At 36.7% G+C, this 23748-nt stretch overlaps 1 long non-coding RNA gene across 1 annotated transcript in view; it reads left to right on the top strand.

The window, feature by feature from the left end:
* LOC141372716 (uncharacterized) overlaps positions 1-12758 on the top strand; it is a 41306-nt gene extending 28548 nt beyond the window's left edge. The window contains exons 2-3 of the long non-coding RNA XR_012378116.1: positions 9588-9675; positions 12477-12758. This is a non-coding gene — a long non-coding RNA (uncharacterized lncRNA). The remainder of the gene's footprint in view (positions 1-9587; positions 9676-12476) is intronic.
* Positions 12759-23748: the final 10990 nt, after the last annotated feature.

The raw sequence follows: 23748 nt of genomic DNA, 5'->3' as shown, positions 1-23748 counted from the left end.
ATGTTCTGCTGGAACACTGGGTGTTATATGCAAACAATGAATCGTGGAACACTATATCAAAAACTAATGATGTAATGTGTGGTGATTAACATAACAATAATAATAATAATAATAAAAGGATCCATAGCACAACTGACGAAAGGTATTTCTATCCTGAAGGCAGTTAGTAAAAGTTGGAGGAGATAACTAAATCTTTGAATACAACAATGCAAAACTCCAAAGAACATGAAAAATCAAAGAAACATTATATCACAGAAAGAAAACATGACAATCACCCAGTAACTGAATGCAAACATGAAATTCTGTGGGGGAGAAGTAAATATGGCGGAGGAGTAGGGGACCCTATTTCAACTGGTTCCCGGAATTGAGCTGGATATCTACCAGACCACTCTGAGCACCACGAAACCAGCTTGAGATGTAAGAAGATCTGGATCGTTACAAACAGAATATCACAGGCAGTTGGTTTTGAGGTAGGAAGCAGGGACCCCTGATTCTGTGGACAGATATTGGACAATAAACCGCAATGGGAGGGTGCCTGGCCGTGGGGATCGTACACCGTTGGTGAGCGACAGCCTCGTGCGCTGGGGACGGGGCACAGACTCACAGACCATTAGTTGCGGGGAAAGGACATTAGGGCAGCCCCTGGGGCAGAAACCCGGAGTCGCGGGGTTGCACGCGCGACTGGGAGAGGCTGGCGGTTTTAGAAGCACAAAGGGCAGAGAAGTGCCTGGACCTGGAGGCAGGACTGGGGGTGCTGCAGAGGGCGTACAACACAGGACCTGCAGTTTATAGCAGCACAGACAGAAATGGAGACAGTGTGGCCTGGAGAGCTCACTGAAGAACAGACTGTGGTCTCTCTGCTCTGAGGCAAAGGGTTGGAAAGGTCTCTTCAGCTCTGACTCGCAGAAGAGACACAGAAAGCTGCCAGGGTAAGCCGCCAGAGAACAAAGGCCCCAAAAACTGATTCCCGCTGAGCCCATCCCCTGCCACAGGGGGGCAGGGCAACTCTGCCCAAACTGGGTTGCCTGAGTAACAGTGCAGCAGGCCCCTCCCCCAGAAGACAGGCTGGGAAAACAAGAGACCAGCAACCCTAAGGTCCCAAGAAAACAGGTGCATCTTGCTTGGGTTCTAGCCAATAATTTGGACTCTATACATTCCCTCAAACACCCATCAACAGAATGACTAGGAGGAGGAACCCCCAAAATAGAAAAGACTCAGAGATTATGACTTATGCTGCAGATTTACAAATGGATGAAGATATAACCAAGACATTGGAGATGGAATTCAGGCTAGCAATTGTGAAGACAATGGCTAGAATGGAGAAATCAATTAATGACAAAAGAGTCTCTATGGGCAGAAATGAAAGCCGAATTGGCAGAACTTAAAAATGCTATCAATGAGATCCAATCCAATCTAGATAATCTAACAGCTAGGGTAATTGAGACAGAAGAATGAATGAGCGACCTGGAAGACAATATAATAGATAAAAAGGGAAAAGAGGAGGCCAGGGAAAAATAACTCAGAATCCATGAAAATAGAATCAGAGAAATAAGTGACACCATGAAGCATTCCAATGTCAGAATAATTGGAATCCCGGAGGGAGTGGAGAGAGAGAGAGGACTAGAAGATGTATTTGAGCAAATCGTAGCTGAGAACTTCCCTAATCTGGGGAATGAAACAAACATTCGCGTCCTAGAGGCAGAGAAGACCCCTCCCAAGGTCAAGGAAAACAGGCCAACACCCCGGCATGTAATAGTAAAACTTGCAAATCTTAGAACCAAGGAAACCATCTTAAGGGCAGTTAGGGGAAGAGATTCCTTACGTACAGAGGGAGGAACATCAGAATAACGTCAGACCTATCCACAGAGATCTGGCAAGCCAGAAAGGCCTGGCAAGACATATTCAGGGTAGGGGCGCCTGGGTGGCTCAGTTGTTGAGCGTCTGCCTTCAGCTCAGGTCTTGATCCCAGAGTCCTGGGATCAAGTTCCGCATCAGGCTCCTTGCTCCGCGGGAAGCCTGCTTCTCCCTCTCCCACTCCCCCTGCTTGTGTTCCCTCTCTCGCTGTGTCTTTCTCTGTCAAATAAATAAATAAAATCTTAAAAAAAAAAAAAGACATATTCAGGGTACTAAATGAGAACATGCAGCCGCGAATACTTTATCCAGCAAGGCTGTCATTTAGAATGGATGGAGAGATGCAGAGCTTCCACGACTGGAAGAAACTGAAAGAATATGTGACCACTAAGCTGGCCCTGCAAGAAATATTAAGGGGGGTTCTATAAAAGGAGAAAGACCCCAAATATGATACATAACAGAAATTTACAGGGACAACCTATAAAAACAACATCTTCATAGGCAACATGATGACAATTAATTCATATCTTTCAATAATCACTCTCAACATGAATGGCCTAAATGCTCCCATAAAACGGCACAGGGTTGCAGATTGGATAAAAAGACAGGACCCATCCATATGCTGCCTACAAGAGACTCATTTTGAACCTAAAGATACATCAAGACTGAAAGTGAAGGGATGGAGATCCATCTTCCATACCAGCAGACCTCAAAAGAAAGCTGGGGTAGCAATTCTTATATCAGACAAATTAGATTTTAAACTAAAGTCTGTAGTTAGAGACACAGAAGGACACTATATCATTCTTAAAAGGTCTATCCAACAAGAAGATCTAACAATTGTAAATATCTATGCCCCCAACATGGGAGCAGCCATCTACATAAGCCAACTGTTTACCAAAATAAAGAGTCATATTGATAACAATACGTTAATTGTAGGAGACCTCAATACTCCACTCTCAGCAATGGACAGATAATCTAAGCAGAAAATCAACAAGGAAACCAGAGCTTTGAATGATACACTGGACCAGATGGACCTCATAGATATAGACAGAACATTCCACCCTAAAACAACAGAATACTCATTATTCTTGATTGCACATGGAACTTTCTCCAGAATAGACCACATACTGGGTCACAAATCAGGTCTCAACTGATACCAAAAGATTGAGATTATTCCCTGCTTATTCTCAGGCCACAATGCTTTAAAACTGGAACTCAATCACAAGAAAAAATTTGGCAGAAATTCAAACACTTGGAAGCTAAAGACCACTCTGCTCAAGAATGTTTGGGTCAACCAGGAAATCAAAGAAGAACTTAAACAATTCATGGAAATCAATGAGAATGAAAACACGTCGGTCCAAAACCTATGGGATACTGCAAAGCTGGTCCTAAAGTGGAAATACATAGCCATCCAAGCCTCAATCAAAAAACAGAAAAATCCCGAATTCACTAACTAACTCTACACCTTAAAGAACTAGAGAAAAAGCAACAAACGATGCCTAAGCCACACATTAGAAGAGAAATAATTAAAATTAGAGCAGAAATCAATGAATTAGAAACCAGAAACACAGTAGATCAAATCAATGAAACTATAAGTTGGTTCTTTGACAGAATTAATAAGATAGATAAACCACTGGCCAGACTTACTCAAAAGAAAAGAGAAAGGACCCAAATTAATAAAATTATGAGTGAAAGGGGAGAGATCACGACTAACACCAAAGAAATAGAAACAATTATTAGAAATTATTATCAACAACTATATGCCAACAATCTGAGCAATCTGGATAAAATGGAGGCCTTCTTGGAAACCTATAAGCTGCCAAGACTGAAACAGGAAGAAACTGACAACATGAATAGGCCAATAACCAGTAACGAGATTGAAGCAGTGATCAAAAACCTCCCAAAAAAGAAGAGTCTAGGGCCTGATGGATTCCCTGGGGAATTCTACCAAACATTCAAATAAGAAATAATACCCATTCTACTGAAGCTGTTTCAAAAAATAGAAACAGAAGGAAAACTTCCAAACTCATCCTATGAGGCCAGCATTACCTTAATCCCCAAAGCAGGCAAAGACCCCATCAAAAAGGAGAATTTCAGACCGATATCTCTGATGAATATGGATCCCAAAATCCTCAACAAAATCCTAGCTAATAGGATCCAACAATACATTAAAAGGATCATCCACCACGACCAAGTGGGATTTATCCCCGGGATGCAAGGGTGGTTCAACATTCACAAATCAATCAATGTGCTAGAACACATTAATAAGAGGAGGGAGAAGAACCATATGGTCCTCTCAATTGATGCAGAAAAAGCATTTGACAAAATACAACATCCTTTCCTGATTAAAACTCTTCAGAGTATAGGGATAGAGGGAACATTCCTCAAGTTCATAAAATCCATCTATGAAAAACCCACAGCGAATATCATCCTCAATGGGGAAGAGCTGAGAGCATTTCCCTTAAGATCAGGAACACGTCAAGGATGCCCACTCTCACCACTATTGTTCAACATAGTACTAGAAGTCCTAGCAATGGCAATCAGACAACAAAAAGAAATAAAATGTATTCAAATTGGCAAAGAAGAAGTCAAACTCTCTCTTTTCGCAGACGACACGATACTTTATGTGGAAAACCCAAAAGACTCCACCCCCAAATTACTAGAACTCATACAGCAGTTCAATAATGTGGCAGGATAAAAAATCAATGCACAGAAATTAGTTGCTTTCTTATACACTAACAACGCAACTGTAGAAGGAGAAATTAGAGAAACGATTCTATTTACAATAGCACCAAAACCCATAAGATACCTTGCAATAAACCTAACCAAAGAGGTAAAGATCTATACTCTAGGAAATACAGAACACTCATGAAAGAAATTGAAGTAGACACAAAAAGATGGAAAAATATTCCATGCTCATGGATCGGAAGAATAAACATTGTTAAAATGTCTATGCTACCCAGAGCAATCTATACCTTCATTGCCATCCCGATCAAAATTCCAACGACGTTTTTCAAAGCAATGGAACAAACAATCCTAAAATTTGTATGGAATCAGAAAAGACCCCGAATCGCCAAGGAAATGTTGAAAAAGAAAAACAAAGCTGGGGGCATCACGTTGCCCGATTTCAAGCTATATTACAAAGCCGTGATCACCAAGACAGCATGGTACTGGCACAAAAACAGACATATAGACCAATGGAACAGAATAGAGAACCCAGATATGGACCCTCAACTCTATGGTCAAATAATCTTTGACAAAGCAGGAAAAAACATGCAATGGAAAAAAGACAGTCCCTTCAATAAATGATGCTGGGAAAATTGGACAGTCACATGCAGAAGAATGAAACTCGACCATTCTCTAACACCATTCACAAAGATGGACTCAAAGTGGATGAAAGACCTCAATGTGAGACAGGACTCCATCAAAATCCTAGAGGAGAACATAGGCAATAACCTCTTTGACATCGGCCACAGCAACTTCTTTCAAGATACATCTCCAAAGGCTAGTGAAACAAAAGCAAAAATGAACTTTTGGGACTTCATCAAGATAAAAAGCTTCTGCATAGCAAAGGAAACAGTCAATAAAACAAAGAGGCAACCCACAGAATGGGAGAAGATATTTGCAAATGACATTACAGATTAAGGGCTGGTATCCAAGATCTATAAAGAACTTCTCAAACTCAACACCCAAAAAACAAATAATCAAGTCAAAAAGTGAGCAGAAGATATGAAAAGACACTTCTCTGAAGAAGACATACAAATGGCTAACAGATACATGAAAAAGTGTTCATCATCATTAGCCATCGTGGAAATTCAAATCAAAACTACATTGAGATACCACCTTATACCAGTTAGAATGGCAAAAATGGACAGAGAAAGAAACAACAAACATTGGAGAGGTTGTGGAGAAAGGGGAACCCTCTTACACTGTTGGTGGGAATGCAAGTTGGTACAGGCACTCTGGAAAACAGTGTGGAGGTTCCTCAAAAAATTAAAAATAGAGATACCTTATGACCCAGCTATTGCACTCCTGGGTATTCACCCCAAAGACACAGATGTAGTGAAAAGAAGGGCCATATGCACCCCAATGTTCATAGCAGCAATGTCCACAATAGCCAAACTTTGGAAAGAGCCGAGATGCCCTTCAACAGATGAATGGATAAAGAAGATGTGGTCCACATATACAATGGAATATTACTCAGCCATCAGAAAAGATGAATACCCAACTTTTTTTTTAAAGATTTTATTTATTTATTTGACAGAAAGAGACAGTGAGAGAGGGAACACAAGCAGAGGGAGTGGGAGAGGGAGAAGCAGGCTTCCTGCTGAGCAGGGAGCCCGATGTGGGACTCGATCCCAGGGCCCTGGGAGCATGACCCGAGCTGAAGGCAGCCGTCTAATGACTGAACCACCCGGGCGCCCTGAATACCCAACTTTTACATCAACATGGATGGGACTGGAGGAGATTATGCTAAGTGAAATAAGTCAAGCAGAGAAAGTCAATTATCATATGGTTTCACTTATTTGTGGAACATAAGGAATAGCATGGAGGACATTAGGAGAAGGAAGGGAAAAATGAGGGGGGGAATTGGAGGGAGAGATAAACCATGAGAGACTATGGACTTTGAGAAACAAACAGGGTTTTAGAGGGTAGGGGTTGGGGGTATTGGTTAGCCCAGTGATGGGTATTAAGGAGGGCACGTACTGCATGGAGCACTGGGTATTATATGAAAACAATGGATCGTGGATCACCACATCAAGACTAATGATGTATTGTATGGTGACTAACATACCATAATAAATTAAAAAAAAAGAAATTCTGTGATTTTTTTCCATAGATAATTCAAAATACTATTTTAAGGAAACTCAGTAAGCAAAAAGGCAACAGAAACAAGTGAACAAAATCAGATAAACAAGGCACATCAAAATTTAACAAAAAAGTTAAAATTTAATAGAAATAGAAACTACAAAAAGGAACCAACAGAAATCCTAGAGCTGAAGAATTCAATAAGTAAAATGAAAAATGCAATAGAGATAATAAATAGCAGAGTAGACCAAATAGAGGAAAGAATTAGAGAAATAGAGGGTAGAAACTTTGAAATAATCCAGTCTGAGAAGAAAAGAGAAAAGAAAGGTGAAAAAGAGTGAAGAAAGTCTACATCATCTATAGGACACCATCAGGAAAACCAGTATCCATATCACTGGAGTTCCAGAAGAGGGCAGAAACCTTATTTAGAGAAATAATGACTGAGAACTTCCCAAACTTGGGGAGAGATTTGGAAATCCCAGTCTGTGAAGCTACATCTTCCATTATTTTAATTTGAAATGATTTTCTCCAAGACACATTACAATAAAACTGTCAAACCTTAAAGATTTTAACCAAGGAGGTAAAAGATCTCTGTGCTGTAAACTACAAGATATTGATGAAGGAATTGAAGAAGACAGAAATAAATGGAAAGATATCCCATATTTATCAATTGGTATAATTAATATTGTTGAAACGGTCATACTACTCAAAACCATCTATAAGTTTGATGCAATCCTTACAAGATTCCAATACCAATTTTTTTACAGTAGAAAAAGCAATCTTAAAATTTACATGGAACCACAAAAGGCCTCAAATATTCAAAACAATCCTGAGAAAGAAAAATACAGCAGGAGGCAACATACTTCTTGATTTTAAGCTATATTACAAAGCTCTAGTAATCAAAACAGTATGTCACTGGCATAAAAAGTGGACACATAGGCCAATAGAACAGAATCAAGAGCCTAGAAATAAACTGACATGTGTACAGTCAAATAATACCCAAGCCAAAATTAATCAATTGAGAAAAAGATAGTCTTTTCAATAAGTGGTGCTGGGAAAACAGGGTATCCACATGTTAGAGAATGAAGCCACACTCCTATCTTACACCACTCACAAAAACCAACTCAAAATGGATTAAAGACTTTAATGTAAGACCTGAGACCATAACATATTTGGAATAAAATATAGGACAAAATTTCTGGACATAGGTTTTTGCAATGAGTCAATGAGTTTTTGGATATGACACCTAAAACACAAGCCATAAAAATAAAAAATAAACAAGTGGAAGTAGATCAAACAAAAAACTTTGCACAGAAAAAGATACAACCAACAAAATAAAATGGCAAACTATAAAATGGGAGAAAATATTTGCAAATTGCTTATTTGATAAGGGATTAATATCCATAACATAAAAGAACTGATACAACTCAAGAGAAAAAAACTCACACAGATAATCCAATTAAAAATGGGCAAAGGACATGAGGAGACATTTTTCCAAAGAGGATATTTAAATGGCCAACAGATACATGAAAAAGTGCTCAATATTATATCATTAGGAAAATGCAAATTGAAACTACAATGAGATATTACCTCATGCATGTTAAAATGGCTATCATCAGAAAGATGAAATAATAAATGCTGATAAGGATCTAGAGAAGAAGGAACATTTGAGCACTGTAGGTGGAATTGTAAATTAGTACAGTCACTGTACGTACTGATATGGAAAATAATATGGAGATGCCTTGAAAAATTAAAAATCAACTACCATATGATCCAGCATTCCCATGTCTAGATACATATCCAAAGGAAATAAAATCTATATGTCCAAGGTACAACTGCACCCCCATGTTCATTGCAGCATTATTTACAATTGCCAAGACATGGAAACAAACTAAGGGCCCATCAATGATAAATGGATAAAGAAGATGTGGGATGGATAGGTAGATGATGATAGATGATGATAGATAGATAGATAGATAGATAGATAGATAGATAGATAGATAGATAGATAGATAGATAGATATAGATGATAGATAGATGATAGAGGATAGATAAAATGTGCACAAATTGTGGCACAAATAGATAAAGAAGATGTGATATGCATATGTATATATACACACAGTGTGATACGTACATGTATGTATACACACACACACAATGGAATACTAATCAGCCATGAAAAAGAAAGAAATCTTGCCATTTTTGACAAAGTGGGTAGATCTTGAGGGCACTGTGCTAAATGAAATAAATCAGACAAAATCAAATACTGCATTTTTCTCACATGTAGAATCTGAAAAAGCCCAAATCTCAGAAACAGTAAAACAGTGGTTACCAGGGGCTGTGGTATGGGGGAAATGGGAAGATATTAGTTAAAAAGTACAAACTTCCAGTTAGAATAAGTTGGAATAAGTTCTGGGGATAGATAGTATTGTTACAGATAATAATACTGTACTATACACTTGAAAGTTGCTGAGAGTAAATCTTAAATGTTCTCATAACTAAAAAGGATAATTATGTAACATTTTGGAGATATTAGCTAACACTGCTAATGGTGATCATATTGCACTATATAAGTATATCAAATTAACACATTGTACACATTTAAATTATAAAATGTGTATGTCAATTATACCTCAATAAAGTAGGAAAAATTAAAAACCATGACTACAAAAAAAAGTTTTGGAAATTGTGGTGACAGTTGCACTACATTGTGAACAGAATTAATGAAGAAAAAAGAAAACAGAAATGAATCTAGACACAGACACAGATTTTATAACCCTTCACAAAACGAACTCAAATGGATCATAGACCTGAATGTAAAATGTAAAACCATAAAATTTCTAGCAATTTATATAGGAGAAACTCCAGATGATCTTAAAAATTTCTTTTTTTCTTCTTTTTTCCTTTTTTTGCATGTGGATGTCTAGTCACTCAAGCACGATTTGTTGAAAAGATGATCCTTTCCCAATTGAATTGTCTTTGCTCCTTTGTCAAAGATCATCCAATTATATTTGTGTAAGTCTATTTCTGGGCTCTTTATTCTGTTCTGTTGATCTACTTGTTCTTCTGCCAATACCACACTATCTTTTTTACTGTAGCTTCATAGTAAATATTGAAGTCAGGAAGTGTCAATCCTCTGACTTTGTTTTTCTATATTGTGTTTGCTATTTTGGGTCTTGGCTTTCTATATGACCTTTAGAATCACTTTGTTGATATCTACAAAATAACTTGCTGGGATTTTACTCCTAGGATTGAAATGAATCTATAGATTAAGTTGAATCTATAGATTAAGTTGGAAAGAACTGACATCTTAACAATATTGAGTCTTCCTATCCATTTATTTAGATCTTTGGTTTATTTAATCAGAGTTTTATAGTTTTCCTCATATAGATCTTATATATACTGTATTAGATTTTTGCCTAATTTTTAATTCCATGTTATTTTATTTTTGATGCTAATATAAATGATGCTGTTTTTAATTTCAAATGCTAATGTTTCATTGCTAGTATATAGGAAATAAATTAAATTTTTAATACTAACCTTGGATACAACCTTGCTATAATCACTTTACTGTTGATTATTTGGGATTTTATACATAGGCCATCATGTCATCTGTGAAACAAGACAGTTTTAAATCTTCCTTACCAATCTATATACTTTTTTATTTCCCTTTCTTATTGCATTAACTAGGATTTCTAGTATGATATTAAAACAAGAGTGGTGAGAGAGGACATCCTTGCTTTGTTTCTAAACTTAAAGGGAAAGCATGTAGCTTATCATTAACTCTGATGTTAACTGGAGGGTTTTTTGGTTAATCTTCCTTATCAAGTTGATGAAGTTACACCCTATTCCTGCTGAGATTTTTATCATGAATGGGTGTTGGATTTTGTCAAATGCTTTTGCTGCATATATTGATATAATCAGGTGATTTTTCTTCTTTAGTTTGTTGATGTGGTACATTACACAAGATTCAAGAAAGAAAAAATTGATAAGTTGGACTTGATTAAAATGGAAAACTTCTGTTCTACAAAGGACAGTGTTAAGAGAATGAAAATATAAGCCACACACTGGGAGAGTATATTTGCAAAGCACATACTCGATAAAGGACTTGTATCTAAAATGTACAAAGAACCCTTAAAATTCAAAAATAAGAACAAACCACTAAAAAAATGGACAAAAGATCTAAACAGAAATCTCACCAAAGAAGACATACAGATGGCAAATAAGCATATGGAAAGATGTTCAACACTGTAAGTTATCAGGGAGTAAAATATCAGTGTATTTGCTACAGAGTAAAATACCAGTGATATCACTACACACCTATTAGAATAGCTAAAATGTAAAACACTGACAGCACCAAAAGTTGGAGAGAAGGTAGAGCCACAGGAACTCTCATTCCTTGCTGAGGAGGATGCAAAATGATACAAACACTGGAAAACAGTTTGGCAGTTTCTTACAAATTTAAATATAATCTTACTATACAATCCAGCAATCACACTTCTAGGTATTTAGCCAAATAAGTTGAAAATTTATATCTACACAAAAGCCTACACAATGTTTATAATAATTTTACTTATAATTGCCAAACCTTGGCAGCAACCAAGATGTCCTGCAATAGGTGAGTGGATAAATAAGCTGTGGTACATCTAGACAATGGAATATTATTCAGTGTTAAAAAGAAATGAGGTATCAAGCCATGAAAAGACATGGAGGAAAATTATGAATATTCTTTAATAAAAGAGGCTGGCTGGAAATGCTCCATAATATATGATTCCAACTATATGATGTTCTGGAAAAGGCAAAACAATAGAAATAGTAAAAGGGTGAGGGATCTCCAGGAGGGTTTAGAGAGAGAGGGGCTGAGAGTGATGAATAGGAGAGGTGCAGCAAATGTTTAAGGCAGTAAAACTATTCTGTATGATACTATAACTGTGTATACATGACCTTATGTATATGTCAAGACCCAAAGAAATGTAAAACACAAAAGATGAACCCTAATCTAAACTATTGGCTTTAGTTGCTGATAATTTATTAGTATTGGTTAATCAATTATAACAAACATACCACACTAATTCAAGATATGAATAATAGGTTAAACTATGGTGGCAGTGGAATACATGGCAATTCTCTGTACTTTGTGCTCAATTTTTCTGGTCTAAAAAATAAGACTATTAAAAAGAAAGAGAAAGAAAACCCTTTCCAGAAAACTGTAAATGTATTTGAGTTAATGAGTTGTTACAAAACATAGTGAACTTATATTTATATATATGACACAGGCCATATCATTTGTCATGTTTTCATTGATTTTGATTTTGTGAACACTAAAATTATAAGTGAAGGAATAAATTCCAAGAAAGATGATTTAAATTGGATGATCAATCAAGAATTGTCAAAGTTAAATCTTGCTAACTGCTTTATTATATTCCATTTCAGTGCCAAGCCAACATTCAGATTCAAATGTGAAATACATCTATCTAGTTTTTAGAATTGTAATTAGGGTTTCATCCATTTCTTTCATGAGAGCCAAAGGAAAGAGAAGTGTAATTTGTAACCAGCCAATCAATCTTAGGTTAAACATTTTCCTTAAGAAATTTAGCAGTCAGTCCATTGATGGCTGATCTCCTATTTCACTTTAATGTTTAAACCTAGTCACACTTCTGACAAATAGCTTCAGGATGGAGGAAGTTCTCATGTGTAAGGAAATGATCTTTTTCAATCTCTGCAAACAAATTTCTGCTTTTGATATTTTGGAGGTATTAGTCCCATTGTCAAAGGTTACTTTTTACTAATGTTAATAGATCATTGTTTACTTACAGGATTGAAGTTTGAGGCTGAAACAGATGCAAGAAATCACTCTGACATCAGTTTGTTTTTACAGCTTAGAAAGATAAGATGATGAACACAAATTGGTTAAAACACCACAAAATATGTCTTCATATTGGAACCCTGTGTGCCTAGAACATCATTAGGACTGAATAATGGACAATGAAGGTACTGTCAGCCTCAAGTCTGAGGGCAAAAGCGTATGCATAATTCTGCTTTGTTTACACAGATGTTCCTTGGAAGACATTTCACATAATAAAATAAGTTGCAACATTTATCTGTGTTTGGTTTTTTTTTTTTTTTTGGAATAAAGCTGCTTAGAGCTGCTCGGTTATGACTATTTCGAAATGAAATGCTTTTGATGACACTAAACAGATGACAGCACTTTCAGTTTCTCTGCATTTTGTTTCTGAGGGATGCACTAAAGGAAAGAGTGATCACAGCAAAGTGGTCACTAAGTTTATTAATCAAATCTCAGGAAAAATTATTCCTCTGACTCGTGTAACAATACTGACTCATGTAACAATAGATTTAATTTCTTATAATACAGTACCTACATGGTCTTATACCACTACCAGACAAGTGGTGGCAAATTGTGTGTCATCACAAGATGGCATATGAATGGACCATCTGTAGGAGGTTGATGCTTCTCTGACTGGGCTGACTCATCAGAACTTTATTCAACACAACCAATGCTGTAATTTTTTTTCTTTAAATTTTTTATTGTTATGTTAATCACCATGCATTACATCATTAGTTTTTGATGTAGTGTTCCATGATTCATTGTTTGTGCATAACATCCAGTGCTCTACACAGAACATGCCCTCTTTAATACCCATCACCAGGCTAACCCATCCCCCCGCCCCCCTCCCCTCTAGAACCCTCAGTTTGTTTTTCAGAGTCCATTATCTCTCATGGTTTGTCTCCCCCTCCGATTTACCCCCCTTCATTCTTCCCCTCTTGCTATCTTCTTCTTTTTTTTTTCTTAACATATAATCCAATGCTGTAATATTTAATTTGAATAGTGGATCTCACCATTTTTACATCCGCTTTCATCAAATCAGTGATAATATTTCCAAGAGTTTATAACTGTTCCATTTAAAATCCTGTGATGTAGTTTATTCATCTTCCTTACTTTTTTCACTAACAGTAGCCTTGAGCGGTTCTGATTTCTCAGTCAGCTCCTTCTGGTGGTAGTTTAATCATTTATTTCCTTTACTTCCTGATGGACTGGTTAAAGTTGTAGTGGAGTTGCCTAGAAGAAAATATCACCAACATGTCTGATATGTATCTGCCTCAGAGTGTGGATGTATGTACAGCACTTCCAACAATCAACAAGTAACCATAATGCATAATGCTAAGAAAGATGAGAATGAGAAAGCACACAGATGTACAGCGCAAAAGTGTTCTGCAAGAGAATAGTAAGTAATAAGTAAAAAAGTAAAACAGGGTAAGTTGAGGTTGGATCAGCTTCTTTATTGCAGGTGCTCTCAGAATCTTCAGCAGGCTAACATCAATCAGGAAACTCCAAGACAAATAACAGTAGGCAAAATTCTCTAGACTTACATTACCTTCACGTGGATGCTTCCAAGGGATAAGCATTCTTCAGAACACACTTTAGAAAAGGCAGTGCAAAATAAAGTGGAATAAAGGCAAAGTAGTATTCAGGCCAACTGATGTGGAAGTCCATAGAAAGGGACTGTACTTTACATAAGGGGGAAATTAGGGAAGGCTTTCTTGAGAATGTGACATTATAACTAGTTTTTGAAGGATATCCTATGGGTAAAATGAGGATGAGGATATCTCTGGTCAAAGAGAAAGCATAAGAAAAAAAATGAAGACATGAAAGTGCATTTTTTTTCAAAAGAGTGATTTTGACATTTCAGTCCAAAAAGATTTGGAGAATGATGGAGCCATTTACCAATGATGGAAAAGAAGAAAAATGAACATTTGATCAGAAAAAGCTGGAAGATGAAGGGAGTGGTATGCAGAAGATAGATGTCAGGAGTTCTTTTGGACTTGTTAAATGTGTGATGAAGTTCTTGATGAAGCTTTTGAGAGAAAATTGGTAATCTGATCCTGCAGATTAGAAGAGAGCCCTGAGATAATAAAGATTGGTGGGATCTTCTCCTATAAGCAATATCCCAAAATATGAGAATAAAGTAGCCTATTGGAGATCAGCCATTGGTGACAAGACTCCTTACATTTCAGAGAGCAAATTACTTGATAAAGATATCAAAATCATGTCCATCTTTATATGACAGAGGATGAGATTTCTGAGCCTCATGTATGTAAGCTTCTTAAAGATGAAATGACTCTGTTTATATCATAGAACATGTAGCATGGTCAAGTGGTGCACCCTCAAAAATTATAGTAAAATTTAATCCTAATCTCTTATTTCTTAGCCATCTTTCATGGTATTTGAAAGAAAACAGGTCTACCTTCTCTGGACTGACAGATGACTAGAAGTATCAATCTACATTATTTCACAAGCAGTAGCTAATGGATTGGTTGAACGGTAAGGGATATGGAAAGGACAGGATTGAAAGTCTAGTGACAAGGAAGTCAGGGAAAAAGATGTGTGGATAGATCTCTCAAAATGAGCATGGACTGTGAAGTTTGCTTCCGTACTAGTTATCTATTTCTATGTAGTTAAAGACTCCCCCAAATTTAGTGGCTTAAAACAATAACCCAGTAATGGCTTAACTAAGTCCCCTGCTTCATGGTCTCATAAGGTTGCAAACAAGGTGTCAGCCAGGGCTGCAGTCTCAATGAAGTCTCAATCAGAAAAGGATCCACTTCCAGTTTCACTCACGTGGTGGCTGAATCTGAATCTGAAGGCCTCAATTCCTCACTGAATTTTGGAGAGAGGCCACCCTTCATTGCTTAACAAGCAGCCCTCTCCATCAAGACAAGAATGAGAGAGAGAATGCCAGCAAGAGAGAAGTCACAGTCTTTATCACCTACTCTTCAAGTGGTATATCATCACTTTTGCTATATTTCAATTCCTAGAAGTAAGTCACTAGATCCAGCCCACACTCAAGGAGAGGGGTTTACACAAGGACATAAATATCCAAATGTCATGAGGACCTATTTTGGGAGACTGTGTACCATAGCATTTCATGTAAAGACTCATTAATGGACACCCACCACACAGGAGGCCTTCAATAATCAGGTGGACAATGGTGTGCTCCATCTTCCCCCAGTGTCCATGGTGATATGGATGGAGACTATTCCTGGGCTCAATAACACACACTTGTTACAATAACTGACCTGGCTACCACTGCTATATAATCTGCCAATAGCAGAGAAAAACACTTTAGCCTCAAATATGGAACAATTCTCCAGGAGGAACAACCAGCTACCTAGTTGTATCTAGGATCTATTCCATCATGAAAGAGGCATTGATTTATCCTCATTGGATGTTAACTTTACAAATCAGTCTTTGGGTAGCAGAACTTTCAGTGGAAGATGACTGAATTCAAGGAGTCGTTAAAAGGGTCGGTGACAGATACAATCACTGCTGGAAATGTGTTTCTCCTCATTTGGGGGAAAGGGTAAGAATATCACTTGTAGTAAGGACAGCAGCATCTTGTTAGGTGGAAACATAAGTGGTTTTACTGCTATCTGGAAGTTTAAATGTATGAGGAAGGGAACATATGGAATCTGAGGAACCAAAGGGATGGACAGAGCCACTTGTCAATTCATTCTTTCTAGATATCAGACCAACCCTTCTTTGCCATCTATTGTGATATTTTAGTTGGATCTTATAAAATTTCTTCTGTGCCAGCAGATATAATGATAGGCTTTGTCAATAGAAGGTACCAAAGAGCTTCTACCTGGACAAAGCAACATGGAGGATTTTTCCTGGTTTCGGCGAGCCTTTTCCTGTGGTGTGGCTGCCAGCCCCACTTCAGTGACACTACCAGACCATCCTGGCCAACCAGCACCCTCCACTGAGTTTCTCTGCCAGCAGCGGTTCACTTTTTGTGGAGACCTGCAGCCTGTGTCCTCCGAGTACACTTCTTCACCCCGTGAAGGCTGCATATACTTGTGGCAGCCACTAGCCTCTCTGATGAGGTCTGAATTCAACCTCAGGGAGGGCCCTTTTTCAAGTTATCATTCATTCATTATTTTCTTAGGCCTGCTTCATTCAGTTTCTATTGCTGCATTCCTTAGGTTTTTTTTTTTTTTAAACCTCCTTTAGTAGTTAACCACCTATCTCTAGTTAATAAATCTTAATGTTGATGTTCCCCACACCAAATTATTGCTGTGGTTTCTGTTTCTGATTGCACAATGATTGATACAAAGCTTCTCAATATTTAATCTTTGCTTTTTCATTCTCCAATTAGAGTCTTATTACATGGCTACTTATGTTTGGTATGCTATACAAATATTTTTACCAAGAAAAGTAAAATTCAAGAGAATAACCCTACAATGCTCATTCATAGAACATCTCATGTAGATAAGGTGGGATAGAAAAGGAAGAAGGAGGAGGGTACATTTGATATGCTGTTTCTTAGAGTCCTTCATTCCTATGGTTAGTATTTTTTGCATTTATTTTTTATTATATTATATATAATATATATAATTATAACTAATATGTAATATAATTATAATGTATAATTATAATTGTTTCATTATACCATATATTATAGCGTATTATGCATATACTATTGTTACTTGATAGCATAGAGTATAATCACCCCATGAAAAATCATGTATGAGTTAACAGATTTTGCATTTTCATAATTTTATCCCCCCATTTATTTACCTCATACAAAGAAATTTTCACTTTATAAACCTGCATTGAAACAAAAAGAACAGTCACATATAATGATACAGATTGAATTTTCTATTCTGCTTTTTTCTCTTAATAATATATAATAGATGTTTTTCTATGTTGCTATATATTTTTCATTGTATAATTTTAATATCTATCATATTCCATTTGAAAGAATCCATAATTTAGTTAAACTCCTTCCTTGATTGTTTGTTTTTTTAAATATCTTACTGGAGATTTTACAAAGTGATAGAAGGTACTTTGATGAGTGTTGGAGAGAATCAGAAAAGAAGAGAGGCATTTTAACTCTTCACTGAAGAGAATGGATTTATTTGAGATATCAAGGGGAAAATTGGGTTAAATCCAGAATCTTGCAAATTCATGGATGCTAAAACAAATAGTAAAAACTTAATCATATATCCAGATCTATCTTCTTACACCACACACAAAGATAAGTTCAAAATGGATGGAAGACCTCAATGTGAGACAGGAATCCATCAAAATCCTAGAGGAGAACATAGGCAATAACCTCTTTGACATCAGCCACAGCAACTTCTTTCAAGATACATCTCCAAAGGCTAGTGAAACAAAAGCAAAAATGAACTTTTGAGACTTCATCAAGATAAAAAGCGTCTGCACAGCAAAGGAAACAGTCAATAAAACAAAGAGGCAACCCACAGAATGGGAGAAGATATTTGCAAATGACACTACAGATTAAGGGCTGGTATCCAAGATCTATAAAGAGTTTCTCAAACTCAACACCCCAAAAACAAATAAGTCAAAAAATGGGCAGAAGACATGAACGGACACTTCTCTGAAGACATACAAATGGCTAACAGACATGAAAAAATGTTCATCATCATTAGCCATCAGGGAAATTCAAATTAAAACCACATTAGGATACCACCTTAAACCAGTTAGAATGGCAAAAATTGACAGAGCAAGAAACAACAAATGTTGGAGAGGTTGTGGAGAAAGGGGAACCCTCTTACACTGTTGGTGGGAATGCAAGTTGGTACAACCACTTTGGAAAACAGTGTGGATGTTCCTCAAAAATTTAAAAATAGAGCTGCCCTATGACCTAGCAATCGCACTACTGGGTATTTACCCCAAAGACACAGATGTAGTGAAAAGAGGGGCCATATGCACCCCAATGTTCATAGCAGCAATGTCCACAATAGCGAAACTTTGGAAAGAGCCGAGATGCCCTTCAACAGATGAATGGATAAAGAAGATGTGGTCCATATATACAATGGAATATTACTCAGCCATCAGAAAGGTTGAATACCCAACTTTTACATCAACATGGATGGGACTGGAGGAGATTATGCTAAGTGAAATAAGTCAAGCAGAGAAAGTCAATTATCATATGGTTTCACTTATTTGTGGAACATGAGGAATAGTATGGAGGACATTAGGAGAAGGAAGGGAAAAATGAGGGGGGGGAATTGGAGGGAGAGATAAACCATGAGAGACTATGGACTTTGAGAAACAAACAGGGTTTTAGAGGGGAGGGGTTGGGGGGATGGGTTAGCCCAGTGATGGGTATTAAGGAGGGCACGTACTGCATGGAGCACTGGGTATCATATGAAAACAATGAATCGTGGATCACTACATCAAAAACTAATGATGTATTGTATGGTGACTAACATAACATAGTAAAATAAAATTTAAAAAAAATAGAGAGAGAGAATATGGCTACAAAAAAAACACAAAAAAAATAAAACTTAATCATAGAGATTCTTCCATAGTACCTGCCTAATTCATGAGGACCAAATTAAGCCTTCCTGAGAACTTCCTAGACTACAACATATACCACCCTCCCTGTCCACACACACACGCTGAAATAGACAACCCTTGAAGTTTAGATCAATGCACCAAAAAATCTGGAGAATAAAAGAGAAGATAAAGTCAATGACCAATATTATCTAACCACAATATAATGTAAGTTTTCCATTTTACTTGCAATGCTATATGCAAAGCTGGTTTTTAATAAACGCTTTTGCTGTTAAAAACTGATGACTGGCTTCCACTTTAAATGACACTATTCATTACCATTTGTCATAGAGTCCTATTGTATTTAGTTGAACTATATTTCTTTTTTCCCCCATTCCCCTACATTTCTGTATCTCTATGGTTCAGTAGCCCCACATGTAATTTACTCCACTTCATGACCTTCCTGATTTAATAGTAATACTTACTTTAAAATGTAGAGAAACACATCTTCTAATGCTTATGCATTTGATTTTCAGAACTGATATAAAAAAGAAATGTGATCAGACTGCTTTTAGCATGCACGTTTCCATAGCAATTTAACACTGTTGACTCCTACTGCCTTCTTGAAATATTTTCTTCTCTTGGATTGTGTACCACCCTGCTGTGTTAGTTCTCCTCCTGCCTCACTGGCTGCATGTCTTTGGCCATATTTCCTGGCTCTTCCTTTCCTGAGCCTTGGTGTTGGATTCTCTCACCTCCCAGTTGTCATTCTTCCTCATCTATACTCACTTGCTATGTGACATTATCCAGTCTCATGGTTTCCAGTGTCACCTCTACCCTGATGGCTTTTACATCTCCAGTGTTTCCCTCTTGGGTTTGAGAATCTCTGGTCAGCCTCAACACCCTTACCTTACAAGAGGTCCTTCAAATTTAACATTTACAAAATCAAGTCTTGATTTGATTCTCTCTAGCCCCAAATTTGCTTCTAGCCCATCTGGACACATCTTAGTAAATAAGAGCACCACTTGACCAATTTCTCAAGCCAAAATCTAAGGACACTCTTGTCTTCTCAGCACATATACATATTATAAGCCAGTCCTAATGATTCTACTCTCAAAATATAATGTAAATCCCACGATCCTTCACTTTTTCAGCTAAGCCATCATCACTTTACACCTTTGTTATTACAATAGCTTTGTAATTGATCTCCTCACCTTGCCTTTGTCTTTCTAGAGCAGGGTTTCTCAACAGCAGCACATTTGACATTTTGGGCCAGATAATTCCTTGTCATGGGGAACTGTCTTGTAATTTGTAGGATGTTTATCAGCATCCCTGGACTCTATTCAATAGATGCTGGTAGCATCCCCCCACCCCTGCATTTGTGAGAGCCAAAAACATCCCAGACAAAGTCCTGGTATAGCTTAATATCTCTTTGGGACAAAATCACACACACACACACACACACACACACACACACACACACCATTGAGAATCACTGCTCTTGAGTCTGCATTTTATAGCAGCTAGTGTGACCCTTTAACTAACGAATCATTGAACCACTACATCAAAAACTAATGATGTACTATACAGTGGCTAACTGAACATAATAAAAAAATAAAATAAAATAAAAATATAAATCATATAAAGTCTTCCCTCACTCAAAAGCTTCTGAAGTGTTCCTTTTATAATGGAACTAAAAGATATATTCCTCTGCAAGACCAATAAGACCTTCTATGGTCTGGCCTCTGTCCCTCCACACCTTCATCTTTAATCACCTACTTCATCTGTTTCACTCCACTACATTGTAGGTCTTCTTGATATTCCTCAGACACCCAAGCTTAGCCCTTCTCTTGGTACTTGGGTTTGGTATTTTCTCTCCCTATGATGCCTTTCCCAAATTCTTTCAGTGGGTTTTATTCAAATTTGACTCCAATATCTTCTCCCAAAAGAGGCCTTCTCTGGACATTCTATCTATATTAAACTTCTCTACATCTCTCTCTCTCCTTAGCCTACTCTTTTTTTCCACCTAACATTATACTATATTGTTTGTTTTGAGTTTATTGTCTGGCTGATGTATTAGAATGTAAGCCCCAGGAGGGCAGGGACTTGTCCTGGACATCTAGCCAGAAGAATGCTTGGAATAGGCCTTCAATAGATATTTTTTGGATAAATGTGTGATTTTATAGGATTTCTTGGTACCATTTTACTCAATACATTTATAACATAGAAGAAAATAAATATGTACAAATAATTATTAACTATTCATTTTTCTGCTGTCTAATGTTTCAAAAAATTCAGCCATATGTTTTATGAATAAGGATAAGAGATAGTGAATTCTAATTGTCTAATTATAGACAGTTTTTAATGTTTTTATCTTATGATTTTTTATCTATAATATTTCAACTAGAATAATTTCATTGATCTCCTCCAGCTTTTTATGAATATGTAATTTTTATATATGGTGATATTTTTTCAAGGGTGAGAGCATTAACATACAGCAACTAACAAAAGCCAATCTAAATCCAACCTTGAGGATGCTTTCCAAAAGTCCCTTAGAATTATTCTGGGAATTATATGAAATTCCATGTCTTCACAGAGAAAACAAGAAAGAGCACATTTGTATGCCTAACAATGAGAATATCAATGAAAATAATCCATATCAAATTTTAACTTGGTGGGCCCACCAAAAATTGTCAAAATAAGAATATTTTTAATAAAAATAGTTTTAGAAACTTTATTTTCTGATTTATGCCTTTTAAATTATATATATATTTTTGTACTGGTTAAGATCCTGATATAACCAACTAAATTTTAGTAAATGAACCTTATAAGTACAAGCAAATTGTCTTTTCAGGGCACACTGGTTGTATATTTTGCTTCAGGGTTATACTTAAGAAACATACAAAAATAACTAAAAGTTATAATCTGTAACTTCTGCACTTACAATATTCTGTAAAATAGCACTTGTCCCTTTTTAACATGGAGCCCTAAGAAAGAGGACTTCTTTCCAGGAGGAAAAGAGACATATTTTCAATGAATCATGTAATTATACACATAGTCTTGAAGTAGAAATGGCTGTTTCTATTGGAAGTCATCATAGCTGAATCATATACCTTGACTGCTTACAATGTGAATGAATAGATAGTAAATTTTAAAGGATTAACTAAGTTAGAATCCTTTAGAATAGTTAGAAGTAAAGATAGTAAATATAGAGAAACATGGAGTTTTATAATGTAGCGTTAAGCTTCAAGAGTCCTAGATGGCATTAACAAAATCATCAGAAAACACTATGGTTAAACTGTGGGGAATATGCCTATATTCTTTTTCCAAACTCTTACATTTTATTTGTTTTTAAGTTATCACAGTTTTTCTTTAAAAAATAGAAAAAATAATTTCCCATAAATTCTATATTATAAGAAAATGTGTTCATATTTTCATAAAATGATGTTTGTAACTGCATTTGTAGCACATGTTATTTGCTATCCAGACTTTGTCACCTTTTTTGGTAATATAACATTAAAAGGACTTAATACTCATGGCTCTGGCTACTTCTCCATATTGGTGATGCACCTAGCTCTGCCCTTCAGCCCAGATCTCTTTTGCCAAGTCCATGCATCTACATCCAAGTGCCTGGTGTCTACCTCCTTTGGCGTATCCGTAGGTAACTTCAACTCAGCTTTCCACAGCCTTACTGATCCCCTTCCCCATCCCTCAAACATGATCATCAAATTCTCTATGATGGCACCAACATGCATATCCAGTCACACTAGCCAGAAACCTTTTCTCTTATCTAAATATCAAATCAGAACTCCTGCTGATCCTAACTCCTAAATACCTCCTGAATCCAATCCCTTTTAATTTTTTACTAACCTAGTGCAGTTTCAGGCCTTTATCATATCTTACACAGAGAATCACAGTAACTTCCTGGATTCCTTATTTCTACTTCACCAGCCCCAGGGCCCTAATCACTATTTTATATGTTGCTTGGGTAACAGTTCTCAAACCCAAATGTGAAAATCTTTCAGTTGAATTGATTACTGTAAGAGAGAATTCAAACACCTTAACCCATCATCCATACTTAACTCCTTACAAGTTTAGGGGTCCCTCCTCTGTGTCCCCATGGCATTTTAACATCTTCTCCATAGCCTTCTGCACCCTAGACTCTGATGTTTGATTACTCTTTCACATTTCTGACTAGACTGGGTGCTGACTGAAGGAGGTGGGTGTAGTTGCCTTCCTCTGTATTTTCAATGCCAAGCACATGATAGGTGCTCAATAAATGTTTAATGAATGAAACAATAAACTCAAGTTACTATACTAAAAGATACTTCTGAGTTAATCATGAACCTTCTCAGGTAATGCTTGTCGTTTTAAGTATTTCAAAAAAGATATTTCAACCCAAGGAAAGTCTTCAGATTTTCAGTTATTGAGGGGGCTAGTTGAGGACTATTTGCTACAAGGATGCCTCTGTTGGCTCTCAAATCAAGCCACTATGTGCTATCTTTATTGCATACACTTAGAAGTAGTCTTAGCTGTGCATCATTATTTATGGTTTTTCCATCATTATTCTTGTCCAGCCTAGTAATTTGTGAGGTTGTCTGTACAATTGACCATTTTTATAACTTAACTCTGTCAGCTTGGCTTGCAGGAAATTTATGTATAGCCCAAGTTCCTACAACTTAAAGGTCACAGAACTTTAATAAAAAAACTAAAGACTATTATCATTCATCTGGTTTCTTTTATGGCTCTATGTGAGAAACACAGAG

This window comes from Callorhinus ursinus, unplaced genomic scaffold (assembly GCF_003265705.2).
Source record: "Callorhinus ursinus isolate GAN/ISIS: 27379988/994484 unplaced genomic scaffold, GSC_fseal_2.0 scaffold5, whole genome shotgun sequence".
NCBI classification, from domain to species: Eukaryota; Metazoa; Chordata; class Mammalia; order Carnivora; family Otariidae; genus Callorhinus; species Callorhinus ursinus.
The sequence above is the reverse complement of the archived record's forward strand: the minus strand, read 5'-3'. Positions and strand labels throughout refer to the sequence as shown.